At 37.1% G+C, this 20,667-nt stretch overlaps 1 pseudogene across 1 annotated transcript in view; it reads left to right on the plus strand.

Moving 5' to 3' along the window:
* The first annotated feature begins 1,871 nt into the window (after nt 1-1,871).
* LOC149552361 (6-phosphofructo-2-kinase/fructose-2,6-bisphosphatase-like) overlaps nt 1,872-20,667 on the plus strand; it is a 334,563-nt pseudogene continuing 315,767 nt past the window's right edge. Inside the window, exons 1-3 of the transcript XR_016352907.1 lie at nt 1,872-2,069; nt 17,324-17,387; nt 17,648-17,946. The product of XR_016352907.1 is annotated as a 6-phosphofructo-2-kinase/fructose-2,6-bisphosphatase-like (transcript). The remainder of the gene's footprint in view (nt 2,070-17,323; nt 17,388-17,647; nt 17,947-20,667) is intronic.

Genomic DNA, 20,667 nt, shown 5'->3' on the forward strand with positions numbered 1-20,667 from the left:
CTTGGTAGAACAAAAAATCAGCAACTGGGCTGAAACAGAAGACAAACGTGCAATAGGGCAAGCAGGCTTTAGACCGAAGCACTCTACTATAGATCATGTCATCACTCTTAGATACTTGATTGAGAAAGTTTGGGACACTCTGGGGAACGAGGCTTTTTGTTGTTTCGTGGACTTTAAAAAAGCATTCGACACAGTGCCACGTAATAAATTATGGGATAGAATGGAAGAGTTGGAAGTTCCTAAAGAACTTAGGTCAGCAGCTTATAGATTATATGAGCAGGTCAAAGCTAAAATCAGAACGACAGAAGGGCTATTAGAAAATTTTGACTGCAACATCGGGGTTAAGCAAGGGTGTCCGCTATCTCCAACATTATTCGGGCTCTATATTGACAAGTTAGAAGAGTGGATAAACAAGACCAATGGTGAGGGGGTGCAGCTAGCCCACTTTGTGATAAGATTGCTCTTATATGCGGATGATCTCATAATTCTTGCTAGAACAGCTAAAGGTTTGAAAGAGCACTTGACAACGCTAAATTTTTTTTGTCATGAAGTAGGAATGCAAGTTAACACTAGTAAAACCAAAATTATGATCTTCTCGCTGAAGAAGAATAGGGGCATACAAGACGAGTTTCTATTGGAAAATAGCCCACTTGAGATTGTGGAAGAGTACAAATACTTGGGCATCGATTTTCATAACAAACTCAATTGGGATACTTGCAGATCAAAAAGGATCCAAGGGGGCTGGAAGACGTTATACTCTTTACAAAACAAGTGCAGAAATGCAGAATTATGGGATTGGACGACCATGAAAACTCTTTTTGGTTTGCTGGTCACTTCGGTTATTTTATACGGATGTGAAGTGTGGGGAGGTAGTATGTCCGAACAAAAATGGCAGCAAGTAGAAAGAATTTAAAAACACTTCATCACATGCAATCTTAAAGTCAAGACCACAGTTCCGTATGAGATCCTTTTGGCGAAGGTGGGTTCCTATCCATTAGAAGCTGTTGCTTTGGTCCGAATGATAAGCTACTTAAAGAAAACCCAAAGTCTGGAAACACATCGTTGGCCCAAGTTGATCATAGAGGAAAAACTTGTGAGGCGAAAAAACACATGGATGAACACAAAATGACAAATGGATGCGAAAATGAGATATCAACATCCAAACTTGCCCGGATAACATTACAGAAATAAAAAAGTTTGTCAATGAAAAATTTCACAATATTCTGTGGACAAGATGCATAGGGCGGAAAAAATCCTATTACATTAAAAAATTTAATCCCACTTATAGTCATGATGAAAAGGCCTATATAAGAGCACCTATTAATTGGAAAGCAAAAATGTTGATGGCACAACTTAGAACTAGTTCACATCAGCTGCGATGTGAAACTGGTAGGTGGCAAGTTTCAAAGGAAGAGTGGGCAGACAAAACATATTTATTTTGTAATATGGGAATAGTTGAGACAGAGTAGCACTTTGTCAAGGACTGCCTGGCTTACAATGACATCAGATCTGGTTATACAAAAATATTGCAGAACAAGGACTTCAACTATTTATTCGAAGAAGATCAAGTGAAGAGAGCTGCGGATTTGATTACCAAACTTTAGAGAAGGAGAGACAAGTTATCCAAAACTTTACAACTGACTAGTCCCGCTTCTGACTCGAGAGGGTGATTGCATGAGTCCCATAGACTACTTTAGTCTCGTAGACGTCATTAAAATCTATCATATCATATCATATCATATCCTACGGGACGTTTAAGTAATTTTCTGTTTTATTATCACACAAAATTGAGTGATTCAATGACATCATAGAGACGGAGACGAGAGCCTAAATTCTTGTGCGCTCTTGCTTAGGTTTGCTGGTTCTTGAGAATGGGCACAAGTGGGTCGAAGGCATGGGAGAAAAGTGGGACAGTAGGGGAGGGAGAGGAAGATATGCAGCTCTACGTTTCCCTAAACATGGAGTTGAAAGGAGTCAGAGATAGAGACAGAGACAGAGACCAGTCCTTTCTCATCCCACATGTCTATGGATCTCTTCCTCTTGTTGGTTCATGGGATCCATCCAAAGCTGTGAGTCAAGTCCTCCCCTTGCCAGCTACAATGACCCTCTCAATGCTATCTGCATTCTTTTTTGTTATATCAGCTTGCGTGGTTGGAGTTTCAGAATGACAGTCAATTTACGCCCTTCATTGTTATCGGATTAGAATCGCAAACTAATGTTAGTAACGGTTGCTAAAGTCTGCGATGTCATAACGGTTGTAAAAGTCTGCGAGCTCAATCCAAATTAAACGAAGTAATGCCAGTTTCCCCAGTTGTCTACGATAATTTAATGCTCGATTAAACCATTTAATTCGCTATAAATCTTGGTGAGGCCCCAATGGACTAAATATCCTTGTAAATGATTAAATTTGGGCTGCAAGACATGTTTCATTCGAATTCCAGGTGCCTTAACCTGCATACACCAAAAGCTGAAAAGTTCAATAACATAAAGCAATAAACTGAAATCAGGATAACTCTACGATTTTGGATTTATTTTTTATTATTTTAAAAGTTCGAGTGTAGAAAATATTGATGCCGAAGGTAAAAATTAGGACAAGTCTCCAAATTTAGATTTATTTTTATTATTTTGATAATTTGAGTGTAGAAAACAGGTTAATAAACAATCCATTAACTAACCACTGACAAAATCTGGCTTATTTTTAGATTATTTTAAACCCTAAATCAAACCAAGATGTCCAACCTCCAACCAATCGGTTTCACACTTGTGTGGAAGTGCCCGCTGTCCCAAAACAACTTACTAGATAGGACGCTTTACCCTAAAGATAACCTAGATAGCCTGAAGGTGACTTAGAATCCTGAAGTCACCAAAAGCGATTCAGGATTTGTAGGAAGCGACTTGGGATATCAAATGCGACTCAGGATCTCCCAGATGCAACTTTCTAACGTCTAACCTAAGAAACAAAGGTAAAAAGGTCAAAAAAGTAATTAACTCCACTCCCGGGAGCATCAGAAACATGTGGATCGAGGAGGTAGACACTCAAAATCAATACATAAATCACATCAAACAAAGCATCTAGATCATCTATCATTTCAATTACAAGTTGTAATCAATCTACAAGAGAAACTGCATCAAGAGTACAAGTACAATAATCAAGAGGACAATAGAGATAAGGAAGGTCAAGAAAGTCCTGCATCTGGACGAGAAGATTGTCCCTGTTCTCTGATCCCCAAGAGTGGTATACGTAGCAATGCTTCCCAACAATGTGGAACCCACAGGCCCACCCCACTATGCTCATGGAGATAATGAGCTGAACATAGTCACAAAAGACATGAACAACCAAAAGACTTACACACTAAACAATGCATGACACAAGTACACTTATAATCATGAATAATGCAGTACATCAGGTCATTAGTCAGAATAGTCTATAGGATAACTATTTAGGGACTCTAGTGGAGTGTAATTGCTTGGTTGTACTAGCCCAAGCTGTATATGGGTATGGTCACTCAACTCCCTCGGGAGGCCTCATACTGTGTCCCCGCACCAATTTTCATAGAGGACTTGCAACCGTACATACATCTCACCCTCGCATCGACTCCCTTGGGACGCTTGACAAACGTACAAATGTGTAGATCACTTATCTTATATTAAGTTTTATTATCCCATGTGTTTGATTATCAGATTTTAGAACCTCCTCACATTACCTTGTTGTCCACTTCCGCATCAGGATACTCGTGAGAGGCCATTCCGCCCATCCACCCTTCACACCCTTCTCATCATATGAGTGCCATAAGGCAATGCAAGTTCTTAAACCAACTCCCAAATGCACAAACACTCAATTGGCCTATATCTGGGAGTTTAGGTCTTGCAAGATCTTACCATAGGAACACTCATGTACATGTAGATGGGCATAGTCAACTCCGCATAAACAATGATAAACAATAATGCAAGGGTTGGATTCGAGAAAATGCAATCAAAAGATACAAGTATAAAATTCACTCAACTGGGCACTTTGCTGGGAGTATAGTTTTGCCAACGAATCTGAAAGCCATAAAGTAAATTCATGACATGGAGGACAATCCATTTCCATCATTCAAACTTACGCCAAGTAATCCCAGCTCAAATCTGGGCGACACACAAAACGAGACACAAGAAAAATGCCCAAAAATCAAATGTTATAGAATTCGATGAAATTGAAAATCCACTTCTAAAATATACTCAAAGTCTAAAAAATAAAATAAAAATCCTGTTTTGGACACATGGAAAATTTGACAGCATAACAACACAAAGACTTACATTTTAATTTCCAAAATCACATAAATGTTCATACCCGTCCAACCGGATTATGAAATTTCATGAAAACAAAGGGGAACACTAGTTCTCAACTTCCAAACATTTAGCGATAAAAAAATGCATTACAATGAAGTAAAACCAAAGAAATGAGAGAGCCCTACCTCACTTCGAAAGCGTGAAACCAGGAAATGAAGGAAATAATTGGAGAGAGCTCCGAATGCAATGAAAACACTAGGGAAGATGGAGAATCCCACTGCGAATCCAACCAGCCTACCCTTGGGATGATCTGACGAGCCAATCTCCCACAACAAATAAATCTCTAAAATCTCTAAAGAGGGTTTTCAAGCCAATTCACAATTTTCACAATAAAACTATAAGACGTTAGTGTAAAACCTCAGTTCTTGCCTAATATAAGTGTTCCATTTATTCTCATGAGAGATGGATTCATGTTGAATCACTACTCATGAAATATGGGTCATCGAGTTTGACTCAAAAATCACACAGTTAAATCCTGATATTCGCATCATAATTTGACTAGCTGTGGAAATCATGTCCTACTTATCAATTGATGAGCTTAAGGGGCTGTCTAATGAATGGTTCATAAGGCACAACACTTGGTGAAGGTTTTGCAAATGGGGTTGCAAGCTTTGGGTTTAACTGTGGAGGAAACTCCGTAGTTAAACGCGCTCAGGCTGGAGTAGTACTGGGATGGGTGACCTCCCGGGAAGTCCCGGTGCTTCACCCCTGTGAGCATCACCTAGATCCAATGAGTGCTAAGTGTTCCATTTATTCTCATGAGAGATGGATTCATGTTGAATCACTACTCATGAAATATGGGTCATCGAGTTTGACTCAAAAATCACACAGTTAAATCCTGATATTCACATCATAACTTTAAAAGTGACTTATAAATTATAGAATACTAGCCACCCTTTTCCCAAATTAATTAAAACAATTCCAGATATTTGGGATTCAACTCCAACAAGTCAGCTGGTAAATAAATAAACTAAATAAATAATTAAAATCCCCTAGCATTCAATTAAATCAACATTTTAAATAATATTATTCACAACTGTGGAACCCTAAATGGATAGGCACACTCACTAGTTTAATCACATAATGCATTATGAATCTGAATTTACCACGATAAGTAGAGGGTCAATAATAACAATAATATGGGTACGTCGCCCCATACAGGGACGACATTGACTGAGCATGAAAGGTCAATTATCACTATCTCCTGGTGCCATTGGCAGGGATATAGGTACACATTCAGATCCTGTAATCATTGTGAATATACCTGGTACTTGTTCAGTAAACAAGCAAACATCAAGTATAGATGCTCAATATATATAGCCGAAGCACAAACAAACACATAGTCATGTTGAAGGAGGTTGGGACAACGTGTAGATCTCGCAAGCAACTACCACTCCATTCCCACTTCGTACTAGCACCAACATGCAACAACACATAGTAGTAGTGCAATACAACATAGCAACATATCACATGATATAGCATTTAAATAATCATTTACAGTCACATGAGCATATATCTATTGAAGATAAAAGATAGATATCTGCAACATAAAAGCACACCAGCAATGAATCCAATAATATCCATCTGATACAAGTAAAAACCATAGTCCAAGTCTGGATAGAAAATAAACCAGGGATCATCATAAAGCATCATGTCACATTGCTAGCATCATCCTCTTGATATGATCAAACTGTACAGTAACATCATCTAGCATCTAATAGCTTTGATATTGGTTATCAAAGTAATGTACAGTCAGTGAAGCATCTCAACTTGCAAATAAGCAAGTAATAATAATCAAATCATCTCTCAAATCAAAATAGGCAAGGAATAGAATGCAAACACGGGAGGCACTACAAATGTGAATACCTCCTTGAAAAATATTAAACTTGTCTGGACCCTTCATTGTCTTGACAAGAAAGGTCAACCTCTTACATGCAAAGATGACATTACAAAGAAATTGAAGCGGCCTTAATGTGATGAATCAACTTCAGTAAAACAGAGATAATTATTTGAAATTAAGTGACACATCACAGAGACGACTCTATCAATTATTTATTTATTTTGAAAACATGAGAGAAAGATAACTTCTGCAGCTATAACATTCACACTCCCTCTTAGCTAGGGAGGTATCTTTCCAGATATTCATGTTATGGAGTATCTCAACATGACACCCACAAAGGCTACACCAATTTTTCTAAAATAGTTTATGACAGAATCTCTTATTGTCACTCAACATGACATCTACCATGACTACTCCCATGTGTGAAAAGAAGCGTGTGCACAAGTGTTCATCATGGAGGCATTCAACGGGGTGTCTTCATGGAGTCTCTCAATATGACATCCACCATGGCTATTCTCATGAGTGGAAAGAGCAACATCTCTATGTTGGCTTTCACCTCATATTTTTTTGTCTCAGAGAAATATGCATTTTAGCAAGTAGCAAGGAGCACTGATGTTGAGACTTCCTCTCAGTCAGCAAGGGCAATGATATCCATAATACCAAGCTTGTCGCAAAAATATCCGAATTTCACTTTGGATGGTCTTGGTGAGAATACTAGTTGTCTTGAGGCTTACCACAACTCCAGGGACGACCTCATGCTCGAGTCCTGACTACTCCTCCGTTGTATTCTTCGTAATAACAATAGTATGCACATTGTCATGCCTATTGAGTAGACTGGGAAGATTCACAGAGTGAACAAGCAATAGCTCCTTCCTGAGCTGCAAATTCAAGGAGCTAACGCCTCTACCTATAGGAGTATGAAGCCCGCTCTTGTGGCATATCTTGTTGTGCTTGATTGAATTGATAACCTCAACTGGGACTTTGTTCATGGTGCCCTTCATCTCGTAGTTCTTGAAGAAGATAGGGGCATGCATGGCCTCCATTACATTGACCACAACGCCTATAACTTGAGGGCCAATGCCTTTGCCTAAGGAGTTTCTTTTCCAGGCCCTGGCATGCATGGGTGTCTGGCAATTCTTTCAGGTTCTTCACGGCTTGTTGCACCATGGTGCCCAGCCCATTCCTTCACAGATTGCACGTTCAAATCTCAGGAATGATTTCTGCTTTATGCCATCACATGCTCTGATTTGGAGTCATTTCTCTTTTATACTCTCTTCCGTCTACTTTTCTCGTTCTAGAAAAGAATTTGACCGGAAGAATTCTAACCGTTGAGGCCGTCCTTGAACTTGCTGAGTAAAATTTGAACTTCGGACTGTAAACCATATCAGCAGGCCGTACTCTGATTCACTTCTTTTTCAGAATTCTTGTTGATCTGTGAAGGACAAAATCCTTGGACTTTTCTAGCCATTTCTAATCTCCGTCCATGCCATTGCTCAACCCTTTGTCATCAACTATGTAGGAGCACCCACCAACATTCAATAAATAAGTCAAGATTTTATTTACAACTCATAGGCAACCATCTCTTCTGCATTCTTTGGATCTTTGACTTTGATACCATGTTAATTTTATACCAGTAATGAAGATAAGCAGCAAAACAAAATAATGAACAATTAGACACAACAAATACCCTGGGAAAACTCTCCAACCTGAGGGAAAAAAGCCCAGCCACATATATATCTTTTATATATATAAAGAAAGAGCGGAAGACTGAATTATAATCTAGCCAACACTAGGCTGGACTGAAGCAATAATAATAACACCTCACTCTCAATATGAAAATGCAGACCATGATCAATTCTCCTTAATATTGACCTCCTTCAAGCAAAAGTATGAATCTGTGAATATTTGCGAATAACTTCTTGAAGAATATTAAACTTGTCTTGAACAGCCTCTTACGTGCAAAGATTATGTTACAAAGAAAAAGAAGTGACCTTAATGTGATGAACTGGCTTTAGTAAAATATAGATAAATATTTGAAATGAAGTGGCACATCACAGAAACGGCTCTATCAGTTATTATTATTTTTTGAATACAGGAGAGAGTTAACTCCTGCAGCTATAACATCAACAACACCAAGCTGAAACAAAACCTTGAAGTGCTCTTCGTAGTGCTAGCATCAGGTGCCCAATTGAAATGTACAAAACCATGCTACATTATCTTCTGATCTCCAATGTATTTTAACCCATATCATAGTATGTCCATATATCTGAACAAATATTTTGCAGTAGTTCATTGAACTTGCCTTGGCTCAATCATAAATTGAAAAAAAATATCAGGTTTTATATTTACTAAGTAAATTAGAGAACCAATTTTTTGCCTATATGCAAATAAGTACACCAAATCAGATTCTAAATCTGCAGTCGCCTTCAGATCTGGAATCATTGGAATACAAGAGGTTTACATTCCAATATCTGAAATCTTTTTAAAATTTTCTTCGTGTACTTTATCTTGATTTAGGAAAACCTCTCCTGCACTGTTAACTGCATTAAGCCAATATTTTTCATGTTAAATTCCGAGACCAATGCCCTCCTTTATTACGTTTTGAGCTTCTCATGACTGCATGTAAGAATAAGATCATATACACATGAGGCTGAAACCAATAGATCATAATTATCAAATAAATAATACAAAGTAGGATTTGTAGTAGTTTTAGTGAATGGAAGAATTCCACTATTAAATACCTATCAATCTGAGAGTACTAAACCCAAAGGGCTTGCTTCAGCTCATGCTGGGCTTTTTTCGGCTTGCATACATGAGTATCCTACCCATGCATCTCAAGTCTGTTAGGCTGATATTTTGTTAACTCTTCTTTTATGTTGACATTCAAAAACATTGTTTTGCACAGCATCTAATATTAACACCAACCAAATTGAGAAACAACATACTGTATACATGATTACTTGCTTAGAAGCTACGCTGCCGATTTGGGTGTGGATGCGGGAATCAGGTGCGTGTATGCGGAAATTAATTTTTTGGAGAATGCAGATGCATTTGGATGCTTATAATTGTGTGTGCAAAGAAATGCAAAAAACATACAAAATTAAATCATTTGATAGTATAATACTTCACTTATACCATTGATCAAGATATCTGATAGTTATCTGAGGCCCAAACGTAAATAAAAAATTTAAAAGGTGGTGTTATGGGAAATAAAGTAAACTTCTAAAAAGCTTGAAAGGTGATATAAAAAGGGGCTGCAAAGAGAAATTATATATCCCTTCGTGATTCTATTTTTTATTGTGTACTTTGGACATTTTGTTCAACTCAAATCCCTAGAATGAAAGCCTTAAAGATAATTGGCTCTGTAGAAGCATCTCTCCCTAGTCAATGCAGCGGTGGATTCAAACAGGATACACAGTTGTACTGAAATTTAGCAGTGAGATTGCCATACTAAAAAGGTTGTGGGTTTGCAGGTAACACATTTACTGAAATTTGTAATCAAAAGTAAGTTTGAAGGTGAGTTAATTGTTATGTTGGCTGTTCCGATTTATTCTCCTATTATTCCTACCACAGCCTTTCCTGGGCATTACCAGATCAAATACCTGTCGCAATAACCAGATCAAGTATTGCTGTACCATATGAAGTTAGATGGGGAGCATTTAAAAGTCATTGCAGTCTTTAGTAAGGAGTCTTAATGACAATAGAACTCTATTAAACTTGCTGTGACAGAGTACTGCAGCATATCTCTTTGAAGACGTGAGCTGTAGGGAGGATGTGGCATGGTACACAGAAGCCCAGGAACTTGGAAACCCAGGATGTGCTTCTGGAGGCATCCACAGGGCTTCTGTGCCTGCTTCCGCCTCCCCCAGCATCCGTGTCCGAATCCAGTACAGAACAGGCCACATCGGTATCTAAGCTAGAAGTATACTTGACAACTTGAGTAAAAGGCTTATCATAATCAACTCCCCCTTTCTAGCAGAGTCCATGTTTGCAACAAATATGGTCTTGAAATGTTTCCAACTGCCGCTTGCTTCACCTTGTACAAGTACTTTCATAAAATCATTGAAGTTCCTTCAGCTCTTTGCACAAATTCCAAAACATTAATTTTGAATAATGAATGAATGATTTTAATGATGTCCTCGAAACTGATCATCTACGGGACCAAGGGATCACAGCTATGAATCTTGACTAAGAAGATAGTAGTTTGGTTGATCTTATCCTCATCAAATAAACTGTGCATGTTTTCTGCCTTCAAGATGATTTCGTTTTGATCGTAGATGTCTTCAAGCTAGTATTCTGTGAGAGAATGAGCTATACACTTTTCCATGTTATCATGTCATTTTAAGAGGGAATTTGGAATGCCCTCTGGGTATGTTCTAAGGAATATATAAAACCCTTGAACAAAAAATCGTAAGGGAAATAAGTTTTGGTGGTGAAATATCTTCCCTAGCTGATTGTAGGTGGAATCATATAGGTTTCACACTTGGACTTAATGATTGAAGATTCTCAGAATTTGTGAAGGTCTATGGGCAAGATCAATTACTAGTTTATATGCATTGCTTTTAATAAGCATTGCAAGTATTTTTAATGAAGTTTTTTATGTTGTAGTTGGGCTTTTGAAGCTCGACCAAAACCATTCATTGTAACTTAAAGCATTCTAATGCTTGCAACTTGGTCCTAGAAGACTGACGTTACTGTTTTCCATGTCATATAAAATGCAAATGTTTTTAAAGGGGGCATTTTTCATATGTCATCGGGCTATAAAAGTCTGATCTCATTTGTTGTTTTTATTACAAAATGCTTGCAATCTCGAGCATAAAGCTTGATGTTGACACCGACGAAAGGTTTTACACAAGCACTTTATATGTGGCTGGGCTTGTAAAGCCTGACCATATGTATTAGCTTAATTTTAAAACACCAATGCTTTGTATTAAAACACAATCTCCCCTTGTAATCGTTGTTTTGTGTTGCAAGAAAATGTCTTTGAGTTGCAGCAATAATGATAAAGCTTGTTAGGGCATTGCTAAAACGTTTTTTTTACAAGAGCAAGTTCAAAGCTTGACCTTGGCCAAGATTAATTCATTCTTTTGCTTGAATTTACTTGAACAAAGCATGTTTTTTCCTTAGGTTGGCGTTTTCAGGAAAAATTGCAAGTCGGCTTGCAAAATCAATTTCAAGCCCCGATTTTTGGCGTTGAAAGAGTCTAGGGCGCTGCTATTTTCATTGCATTTCAGTTTTCATTCTTGGCAATTTGTCAAAAGATTCTCAAGGACTGAATATATTGATCGTAGAGGGGATTTGCTCAATTTTTATTGCCTGTATTGCCAAGATTTGAATTTCCTAGATTAAATCAGCAAGGATTTTGGGATTTCCTTCAAAGTTGAAGATGTCTTTCTTATTGCATTTTGGTTTTGCAAAAGAGGTATGGCTTTCTTTACTTGTATTTGTTCTTCATTTTTGAAGAGTATTTTATGAAGCCTTTTGCTTTGTTTGCAAAACGCCTAGGGATTTTGTATAGATAAGATAAGATAAATTTATTAATGTCCAACAAGAAACCAACAAGGGTCTAAGGGACTGAAAGTTTACAAACAAGGGAAACCACCCACAACAAGGACACCAAACAGTGCCCATGAAAGAACAAAGAACAAATAAACAAAGCAACAAAGAAGCAAAGGAAGACACCAAGGAAAAGGACTAGGGGTCCTTTCTTGGCCGGAATATATACATTTTGTATATATGTTTGTATCTTTGTTATTGCATTTGTAAAGGTTCTTATCTTTGAAAATTTGAATGTGTTGTTCTCACAACAATACAAGTTCTTTGCAAAACATGATGCAAGAATAGATGCAATTCATTCCCCCAAAGCAAAAGCTTCAAAAATGCATGTTCGTCCCCACTTGCAATCTGATTTAAAATCCCTGATTGTGAGGTCATTTTCCCAAAGAAAAGCTAAGTTCTGCTCCCCTACTTGCAGTCACACTTTAGAAACCTGATTGCAAGTGTTTCCCAAGCATAAATAAAAACTCTTTCCTACTTGCAGTTGGACTTAAAAACTTGGCTGCAAGAAAAATACCTTCCCAAATGCACTTGTAATCGGACTTTGAAACCCTGACTATAAGTGAAAAAGACCTCCATTGTATATATAGTATATACACATTTGCACGCAAAAGCTTCTCATTTTGATACCCAAGAATACCAGAGAATCACCAACTGAGCAAAATTCATGCAAGTGAAATTTGCTAATTGTTAGCTTCTCAATAGGCTGGCAAGACCAACAGCTCTGTTACCACTTTAATAAATCACCCAACATTTTGTTTTTGAGTTTTTTTGGAAATAAAATGCATATGCAATACCTCCATAGATCTGGAAGCGGGCAAGGTGAGAGTATATAGTTTTTTGAGCACAGTGCTATCTATAAATTGTTTGCAAACAAAATAAAAGGGTGGTAAACGGACCATATCATGCAGGCAGCACAACTGATATCAGTCAACACCTTTTCAATGAACTAACGTGTGCTAGTGCAAGCCACTGGTAGAATGTCTTTGTTGATTCAACCTAAATGGTTGTTTACACCAGTTTGTTCAATGCCAAAATGAGGTAATGAAATACATTGGGTCTAGTGGTCAACCAATCAAGGTATGCCAGCATGAACTGGCAAACTGTCCAACTTCACAAAATAAGATGTATACAAATATATTCCTTGGATCGTACTACCATCTAAGGCTTACAAGGTGGACGTGAAATGCATTATAATAGGCCATAAAAATGAAGTACACTGCTAAAACCAAGCTGATTTACTATTTTGGTCAGAGCTATGAACTACTGCAAGTACATATATTAACTCAATAAACCTATAAAACATAGATGACTCGTTGCTCACCAATCATAGGCTGAAAATGCATTGACATACAGTTTGTCCAGACTCCTAAATTCAAATTCCATGTGGTAAACTGTCCCTATGTTTGGAAACACTGAAAATCAGATCTGATCAGAAAATTTTTAACACTTAAGAAACTAGCACAGATGTACTCAACAGTGAACACACATCCGACAAGTATGAACTAATGTACTTCCCAACATCATGAATAAATTGAGTCCCCAACACATGAAACAAGTTTATGTCAGACTGAGTCAATCTAATGGCAAATATGAGACATGGATTAACATTGTTGGTACAACAGGTACAAATTCCATAAAAACTCACTAAAGTTGCCAATGTTCAACTAGTCGGTTCAGTGACACCAAAATCTTACTATCAAATCTTCTGAAAGCTCAAGTAAATATTACCAAGAAAACAAACAACAAATCCATGTTAAAACACACCAAAAAGTGTTGATCCCCAACACTGACTGGTACAAACTCTATAATTTTTACAAAGGTGATTTTTCGATGAAAGCTAGCTAGGAGGGTTATTGTCCCCAAAATTGGAATCACCAAAAGGTTTTGTCTCTAACCAAATAGGAGGACTCACTGTATTTCACTCAAGCTAATGAAATGAATAAGCAATAACCCTTCTCAAAACCCTGCCTCATTTTATAACCTTTTTAGAACAATCTTAGGAAAATTCTCTTTTGTATTGGCTGCTTTTAAAAAGCTTGGTTTTATTTCTTTCTTGCTTTTCTGAAAAAATACTTTGTACTATTCCATTGCTTTTTGTTGGAAAAAGTGATTTTCTGTAATAAAATAATATAAAGTGCCCTTATGACCTCTTTTCAACACCTTGAGCCTGGGGACACTTTATTTTGCACACTTAAAACGTTTTTAAAATATAATTACATATAAGTTGTCATTTAATTTTACTTTTTTGACAAGTTCAATAATTAATTATTTAACAACCTAGTTATTTTCTTCACAACTACCAAATTTATAAAAAATATTTAAGTAGTCTAACATTTGAATTCTAACTGCACCACCAATACCTTAAATGCATAGGATATCAGTGAATACAAAAGTTGGCACTCTCCCAAGATGACAAATTTTTCCAAGAAGTGTGGAGTACTCCTGGAATGTCATATTTGCAGACAGAATGTTCTAGCGTTCATGTTTTGTCTCTAGGAACTTGTTAGCAATGTGAGAACTTGCTTTCAAAAAGCTAAAACTCTCCAAGAAAGTTGGAGTTTCCAAGAATGTTGGAATGGATTAGAAATGGTGACATTATATAACCATCTTTAATCATCAAGCCAACATCCATTAGAATGCCACAGTGGATCAAAGTGCATACATGATATTGAATAACAGCAAGAGGATTACAAGTCCAAAATTTATGCTTAGGGCTCCAGAAATCTTCCTTAAACCAGCATCTCAACATCTTACTCAAATGGTGAAAACAAGAGTACATCATGGATCAATGACTATTCAACATTTATAGCACAAGGGATTTTTTCAAAGCTCAAGCCATATAAATATACAAGGAAAATGAAGCCCTTAATCTAGCATCTCTTCAATGTGTCTTAAAATCAGCAGATACATACTTTGTCCTCAAACATCTTCTTCCAAGTTTATCCTGTAGATCGCTACTTTAGTAATGTTTTGTTGTGAATTTTCTTTGTTGGCACTATATAGTAATAACTTCTCAATGTTCAATTGTTGATGGTTGTACCAACAATTTTTAGTATCGCCATTTCTAAGACAAGTCCATGTTTGGGAAGGTAGGGAGTTTTGGACCCTCTTTGCACCACATAATTGTAAAAACACTACTTATATGAAAAAATTCTGGTTATCTGGCATTCACTGTGATGTTGTTACTCCTGTTATCATTTATATTGCTGCAATTTGGTCTTGAAGAATTAATAGCAGAGATTCTGCTGTCATTGCCTTTGTAAAATTGGGTCATGAAAATGTGGGTCAGAGGGCACATCAATCAATATTATTGACAAAGACAATAGAAAGCTGGAAAATTAAATGATTCATATGTTTGACAAAGTAGTTAGTAAATCAATAAGGGGGTCTCAAGCTAGCTTGACTACAAGACAATAGAAAACAATTTATCTATTGATTATAACACACCTATCTTGAACATCTTTCACCCAATAGCATTTGAAGCTGCTATATTCATGTCCACATTAATCTTTTGATCTTATATTTTGGTCAGTTATTCAGAATTCTCAATCAATACTCATCCTTTCACATACTGTTTAACTCGAGCACAATCTTTTTCCCTTTTTTTTGTATACTCCTTTTAATTGTCTAGATTGAAGGAACCATCAATTCCAGGCTACCAAGAATAGTATTTTTAGTGCATATTCTTTTGCATAATGATTTCAGCTCTTCACATCGGAATTATTTGTTTTGATTAGGGTAAATGCTTTTGAATGGAGCTATGAACTGGATTACAGAAATGGTCGTGGAGGCAAAAGACAGCCAAGGAGGAAGGCAAAACAAGTCCCACAAGGAGCAAGACAGAGACCAACAAAATACAATAGAACTAGAAGAGCAAGGCCATGACCGCTACGATCAACAAACCAAAGGCCAGGTAGACAAATAAAAATACAACCAAAAGCACTTCTGACTGGAGCTATGAACGGAGTCCAGGTTTTGAAAGGATCCCAGAAACCTTTTACAGTACGATACACATGGAAACAGAATGAAGAAAGATAAAGACCATGCCCTCCTAACAAAGGTAACAGGAAAATAGGCTAACCACCCAGAAAAAACCAAACCTGCAGAAAGATATTTGAAATCAAATTTTAATGAACTGACTCTGAAAGGCATGACCAGAAGGGCTTCCACATTTTCTTTTCCAATGCTCCAGCTGTTAGACGTCCATAACAAAAATATTAGCTAGAGATCAAAGCAATCCAGCATAAGATCTGACCACAATACTTTCAGGGATCCTAAAAGAAGCAAAAGATAAATACAACTTAAAGCATGGCACAGAAGGGGAGTAATCCCCACAGCACTTTGAAACACCAAGGGGAGAAGGAACTCCATGTCCTCAGCAGGGAGAAACTCAGATGTATTCACCTCAGCAGTAAGAGACCTCTTCCACAGACTAATAACAGAGGAATGCATATCATTCACTCCTGTCCAATGTAGAGTCAGCAATGTTCACGAGAATAGAGTCCAACACAAGAGAAGCATGAGTCATTTGTTAATAGGAAATGCTTGATTTGCTTTGAATTGCTATCTTTGTTGTTTTAGATTTATTCATTTTAGCGTGGAGGATAAAATTCCTCACGAAAATAATGTTTTTTATGAAATTTTTATTTAGTTCCTAGAATATTACTAAGTACATACTATGCTATTTTAGCTTGTTTGATAAAGAAGCTTTGTGTTTCTAAGCTGTGTCGATATTCATGAATGGGTCAATGCAAACATGAGACATGGTATGACCTTCTAGTTACATTGGTGGGGGCTACCAGACATCAAGGGCCACTATCCACTAATCATCGTTATAAACATTGTATGCTTTATTAAATCTTCAAGTCCATACGGTGCAAAATATCTATAATAGACAGTTCAGGGCTACCAAGCACTAAGGATCATCATCCAATACACCTCCCTTTATTTTGTATAAAATCGGTAAGTTTTTGTGGTGCAGAATAACATAGCCTATTTTTAGATATATAAATGATCCATATCTGGTAGCTAATGCATTACTAAACTTCTCCAGGCTTCATGGTTCTTGCACATTTTTATGGACCTCTCCGTTCTTTCTGTTCATATAATTTGTTTTTATTATGTCTTATATCAAGTAGCTTTCTTCACAGATTGAACTATTTCTGTATTATTAATATCTCATGGACTTTAAAAGCACTGTACAGGCTACCATGCTTTATGGACTTTATGAATGTTTATATAAATGATCATTGCATTTCATAATTATTACGTAATTAGACATTGTCCAGCAATTACTTTAGAGGTACGCAGCTCCTCTGTGAAGAATTTTGTTGGTTTCAAAGCTCTTTGGGGGATGAAATTGGCAGAACGAGCTGGATCCAAAACAAAGCAAACCAAGTCTAAGTGCCCAATCTTCAAATTATTATCTCTACAGAACTGAATGTGTATTTAGAACTAAAATATTCAGCTTTAATGGTACGTGACATACATGCAAGAATCAATGTTTATTCTTAGGAGAAATTTTCCAGGCTTTGTGACCAAAATGTGCTAAGACTTTATGTAACTTCTGACTGTGATCACAGTTCTGTCTTGTAGTTGACCATGGAGCGTGAATCAACATTTAGGTGGGAGATAAGTTTTGTTGTCCCTCCTAATCATGGTAATATGTTTTTTTCACAATCTTGAAATATAGTCTGCTTTTTCCTCTAAGGACAAAAACCATATCGACCCATTTTGCAAAATTTCACTTAATCTAGAGTGTATAATTAAATTTCTTCTTCATAGTTTTCAAAGGTGATAAAATACATGCAACCCTTATTAACATAAAGTTTACAATTAGAAATTGCGTGAGTCAAGTTCAGAATCATTCAGAAATTTGTGCCTACATAAAATATTATGTTTAAAATTGTTGTGTTGCAGAAACCCTGGATTTCAAATTTCTACTCAAGACAAAGCATAGTAGTTCATCCTGTGTCATTGAAGAGGGAATAAATCGGCTTCTTAGTGGAGGGGCACTCCATGGAGATGCTGAGTCAGCCTTTTTTAGATTGCCTGAAAATAATGTGGTGTTAGAGTATCATGTCTACATCAAGGCAGAAAAAGTGTCTCCATTTGATCTTGCAGCTAGTTGGAGAGCATACCAGAAAATATTGAAGCAATCAATTGTGCGCAGAATACCTGATGTTAGTATTGATGCTATTCCTGTCACTGGCTTGGAGGTATGGATGTTATACTTTAAGCTCTGCCTGGAGTGGTTACACTTTTCTGCAATATTTTGATCTTCAAGACAATATGTAAAGTTAAAAATAATTTTATTTTTTCCATTATAAACATAGTTTGTTGTTTTAGGATATGTCATTGTTGGCTTCAATTATACGTATTTAATGGTATGTTGGATCACTTTCATTACTCAGGCTACTTTGTTAATCCTTAATGTGAAGTGAGCATTATTTTTATATCATTAGTTAGTGTTAACTGGCTCTGACATCAAACGGTTGGATAAATATAAACTGCTAAATAATATTTTCACATCAAACAATGTGATACAACATTTGTATTTTTGAGAAAATGGGTAGCTACAAACAAATTCAAGAACTATTTGGTAAATGCAATAAAATATTGCATTATATTCTGCAATGGTCAGACAATTTAGAGGTTGCTATGCAATAATTTTGAAAAATAGAATATTAGCCATCAAGTGTGATGCTTTGGAATATATAAGGCATAGTTAAAAAAGTTGGACTCAGCAATAACTTGCCAACCCAAATTTTTTGGAAAACTCGGAATTGTCAAAAACTTAAAACTATTAGATTTCCACAATCCACAATCTTACACAATCGAATCCAAAAACTATAAAACATTGTGAAAAACTTGGTGTAAAAACTGTCATGTCCTCTCTTTAGTCTGACTAGTAGAGTTATGTGAGTTAGCCTATCATGGGGGTCTCGTAGGCTAGCAGTTGTGGATAGAGACTCATACAGGATATTCAGTGTCCGGGCTTGACTTTATAGGGAGTTGGGAGCCAATTGGGTGCCAGTTGGGTGCAGTTCTTTGATTTTTGGGGGTATCCCTACTTTTTAGGAGGATGTGGCAGTTTCCAAATGTGAGATTCCACGGGACCATTCCATGGTTTCAGTTTCAGGATGATAGGGTGTGTTCCCTAGTTTCTAGGAGCATGCCTAGATTATAGAGAAGGGACTGCTAGTTTACCCATCTCGTCCGGTATTAGTCACAACATGGTCAGTTTCATGTTTATTTGGTTGCTTTGGGCTTTTAGAGGCAAAATGGGGAATATTTTAATATGTTTAAATATTTCCTAAGTTAGCATTTAAATAATTTATAATAAGGCTATTTATATAGCCATTTCAGAGTAATAAGGGGAATATGGCTTCGTTTGGTCAGATGTGCCCTTGTGTTATAGCTCATTGGAAAGGTCTTGGATTTTTATAAACTATTTTCACTATGCGAGACTTTTTGGCGCTTTGAGTTATGACATTTTAATAAAGTAATTTTTTCCTACAGCCTGGACGCCTTTATTTGGGAAAATGTTATTTTATTATAAAGTGCAAAGTGTAATTCTCATTTAGGGTTCGATTTTCACTTGGGAGGAGTTATAAGGAGATGAAGACCTAATTGTGGAGTATCTTTTGACATTTGAAACTTGTGAGATTGGAAATTTCTCTAGTGGAGCAATTTAGAGGCTTAAGATGAAAATCCTAAGTTTGGAGTGTTGGGACGCAAACCTCGACAAGGATTTGGTGATTCTGTATTGGAGTTGGAAGGTACTATTCTCTATGGCAAGGATCGATAGTCTTCATAGCACCATTTATCAGAAGGAAACATCACATTCAGCTAGGCGGCCAGCCTATTCCAGCTTGGGCATTTCTTCCAAAGGCAGCTCGGGCTTGTATTGTGAGCGCCATTCCTTGTTAGCAGCCACGTTTTGCAGTTTGGAGATCATACAGGGGTTTGTGACAGCAAGCGTTCCATCTTTTGTGATTGTAAAACCCTTTTACAGCTGGTGTCAGGTTCAATGTAGACATCAGCAAATCCATTTGATATATTTATTTCTTTGACTGCAAAAATCTAAATACTATGCCTGGTATGATATGAATCATTTTCAGATTGTTAAATGTTTTCAATATATGAATGCTGCTCATCATTCTTAGTTCGAAGTTATTTGTTATTGTCATTTACTTGCATATATCTTCGAAAACACCTAAAAGCTTGAAAACGAGAAAAAACCAAAAGAAATCAGAATTCTATAAAGTCTATTCAAAGGTACAAAATTTTGGTCAAAGTCTCAAATTTTGAAACAAACATCAATTTCCAAGGTCACTGGGATTGGTGATCTTTTAGTGGTATTAGAGCTTTGATCTTGCCAACCTGTGAATTTTATTGATACTTCTATGCATCCGGTTAGAGCTGAGGTAATTAAATTTTACACATGCAGAAGAGCTCAATTCGAGCAAGGGTTTGGAATTGAACAAGAAACTGTTATGACAGATGAACAGAGAGGTGCTAGACAGAACCAAATGAAGGAGGAAGAGAGGGAGATGATGTGAACCCTCATCACTACACAGCCCAGGATAGTTCAGACCTTGGAACGAATGGAGTTGGGTAGACATGGAGGTAGGCATGAGAGACAGGGGCAGAGTAGATTAGTTTCAGTCGCAGGAAGTCCTGATAGTTATAGATCCCCCACATCAGTTGGGAGCTTCCTTCATTCCAACAAATAGGCACGCCCTTGTACACCAGTTAGGGATAGACCCCTACTTCCGTTGTTTGTACCGGGTGAGTAGCCGACACAGGTAGAGCCACCTGAGGTGGGATTCCACGATTCAGTTATGGTAGCCACGAATGAGTGGAGAGCCCTACCTCCGGAGGTGAGGGGCGCTTTTCCTCTTCCTTGGTATTGTGCACAGTGGAGAGATGCTGCC

The sequence above is a fragment of the Cupressus sempervirens genome, chromosome 6 (genome assembly GCF_028749045.1).
Source record: "Cupressus sempervirens isolate cs-2001-9-10 chromosome 6, ASM2874904v1, whole genome shotgun sequence".
Taxonomy (NCBI): domain Eukaryota; kingdom Viridiplantae; phylum Streptophyta; class Pinopsida; order Cupressales; family Cupressaceae; genus Cupressus; species Cupressus sempervirens.